The following is a 3,224-nucleotide window of genomic DNA, read 5'->3' as shown; positions in this document are numbered from 1 at the left end:
ATGGAATTTAAAATTATATGAACATGTGATTTTTAAAAATGCAATACACTCATATTCATATATAAATACACACACACACAAACACACACACACACACACACACACACACACACATATATATATATACATATACACATGTGTATATAGATGTGTATATATATAATTTGGTTCTAGTTTTACAAGGTACTATAATTTTTTTTTTAGTAAAAACACCATAATTGAATTTAATCATCAAATCACTCTATAGGAAAATTATATAATTTATTTACATTAAACAGAATTTGTTGATTATATGAATGTTATTATGATAAATGTAGATAGAAACATGTAGATACACTCTTTTATACTTTAAATACTCTTTCAAAATGTTCACACTTAGTTTACAATTCAAACCATTGCAGTTATAGTTAATGGAGTAATAAAAATTATATGCAAATTGTTTCACCTTTTCCCCTACTTATAGGAAAGTAAAATTGCTTGAGTAATAACTTTTAGAAAGAATATCAAGAAACAGCTTATGTAACCAGTATCAGCTTTGGGTATTTCCTTATTTGTCTCCTTTACTTCATTCCCATGTAAGCCAAATGAAAGGATTTCCCTGAAAAAGCATGTAGACAAGAGAGCATGGAGGGCTTATAAGGCTAAACCAGGTCCTCAAATGCTTTACCCCTTGACCTGTCATTTCCATCATTAGAGATTTATTCCTTTAGGTCTTGAGGATTTAACCTACAAGAGAACTTACTGAAATGCAAATATTCCTAGGAGAAATAACATGTTAAAATGTAGTCTGCTGATGTTTGTTTAGCAATTAGTTGACTATAAGGTGAGAGAAGTGAGACACAGCATAGACGTTAGAGGTGGAAGGGGAGAACAAAAGTTTGGAAAAAGGAGGTTGGAGGTATCAAAGATAAAATATTATATCCAGATTTTATTTAAGGCTAACCATCTTGTTTTAAAAACTTTCCTAAATATATGGAAATTACAAATTATAGAAGCTAATAAATAATTGTGTATAAGTCCACAACTTGGGGTTCTGATTATGACCCTTTTGCTATGCAAGTGAATAATAAAAAGTCAGTTTTAGAATCTATGAAGAGAGATTGATTATCTTATTCAGAAAATTTGTATACACTAAAAACATATTAATTTCTTGGAAATTTATTTCTTTTGATAGCTCCAGTCTTTCATATGTTTGTATTCTGGCTCAGTACCTCCCCAGCCTGAAATACCCTTTTCCATTTCTCTACCTCTTCACCCATAGCCCAAACTGACCCTTTACTATAAATCTTTAGTTTCCAAATATTCCCCAGCAGGAAGTGATCATACATTCCAAAATTTTAGGGATTCACAGAACAACAAAAAAGAGAGAATCTGGACCCTGGATGACATGGAGACAAGATGCTTACATGCCCTGTAGAGAAATTAGAGAAATAAATGTCTAACTTGTATGTGAGCCACTGTATTCATTTCTATGAATTTTAATACGTCTATAGCTTTGTGAATTTTAACATATGTATAGATTTGTGATAATCGGAACACAAACAGATTCACCAGTGAAACTGGCTGGGCATGGAGATTTCTTTTTTGGAAGACATTTAACTGTTAATCTAATTGTTTTAACAGGTATAGGATATTTTGTGTTATTAATTTCATCTTAGGTGACTTTAGAGTTTTGGGTTTTCAAGAAATTGATCCACTTTATTTAAGTGTTTAAATTTACATGCATGAAATTATTTGTTAAGTCCTTTTAATGTGCTGGGAGTAACTAGTGATTTCCCTTTTCATTCATGATATTGGTAATTTATGTTTTTTCTTTTTTTTTAATCCTTTGAGAGTCTTGATCAACTTTTACTAGTTTTGACTTTTTCAAAAGTCTACCTTTTAATTGATCTTGTATATTTTTTTCTGATTTAAATGTCACTGGTTTATAGTCTATTTTTTGTTACCTTTCAGTTTGTTTTGTTCTTCATCTTTTTAAAAATTTTTGGTTTTACAGTGTGGAATTCTGTCTACATTATTGATTTGAGATCATTTTAATTTTTTAATATAAATATTTAATCCTATAAATTTCCCTCTAAACACTGATTTAGCTGCATCCAACAAATTTTTATATGTAGTTTTTTCATTTCCACTTACTTCAGAATTTATTATTGCAACTTTTAGGTATTTTCATTACAGAAGAAGTTTCTTTCCCTCCACTCTTATTTTCCCTGTCTTGCAGTGAATGGGCATCATGGAGGTGATCCATTTTTAACAATGTAGACAGAGATAACATACCAGGGAATAGAGGAACAATCAGCAAGAAAAAACCTGAGTTCCTAGGTGATCTCATGAGCAGGTAGTTACTTTTTTTTTGGTTGTTTGCCATCCTCTGGACTTAAGGAATAACTTCTATTTCACTTCCCATTGGTCAAAATATAACACAGTCACACCTAACTCGGAAGAAGCTAGCACATGTATTCTCCAGTGCTAGCACTGGAAAATTCTAGCACTGAAAGGAAGAAAAACAGTATATATTAAGAGACAGAAGTCTCGTCACAGTCATCTTCTGATTCCTGTGTTGTTCTCTACTTGATTAGAGTAGGAAAGGGAGTATAAAATTCAGAAAGAAATGAATACACCTATATAGACAGAATGCCAGGCCTGAGGGTTTTCAGGCAGAAGGTCCTGTACCCCAAGCAAGGAAACAGCAGACCCAGAGAACATCAATGAACTATATATATCCTGCCTTGGACCATGAGTAATTAATAACAAATAGTGGAGTGGAGTGTGGAGGGCTTTGAGTATAAGACCCTGACACCCTGTCATGATCAAATTGGGGGTAAATGCCTCAGAGGGACTGATAATGAACCCCAGCTGGGGTGATATAATCAAGTTTAGGTTGATACAAAGAAAAAAAACAATTACAAGTTTTCCTTCAATTTCCAGACTTTTCCTTGCAACCCAGTTGCAAATAAATAGCTACTACAATGGTCCAGGTTTTCTCTGAGAGGCTAATATATGCCTGCATTTGAACATGATGTTCTTGTTGAACATGCTGTATCCTTTGCAGATGAATGTGGCTGAAGAGTTGACTTTCTGGCTAACTTTTCTTTGATGTCTAAAAGAAAAAAAAAAGTTATGTAAAAAGAAAAGAAATGTCCTTTTTTGACTGCTAAAATTTCTGCTCTCAGTTGTGAAAAGTTTGGCTAAAAGAAATTCATTTTGTAATAAATCATGCTGAC

The sequence above is a fragment of the Felis catus genome, chromosome C2, assembly GCF_018350175.1.
Source record: "Felis catus isolate Fca126 chromosome C2, F.catus_Fca126_mat1.0, whole genome shotgun sequence".
Taxonomy (NCBI): Eukaryota; Metazoa; Chordata; class Mammalia; order Carnivora; family Felidae; genus Felis; species Felis catus.
The sequence above is the reverse complement of the archived record's forward strand: the minus strand, read 5'-3'. Positions refer to the sequence as shown.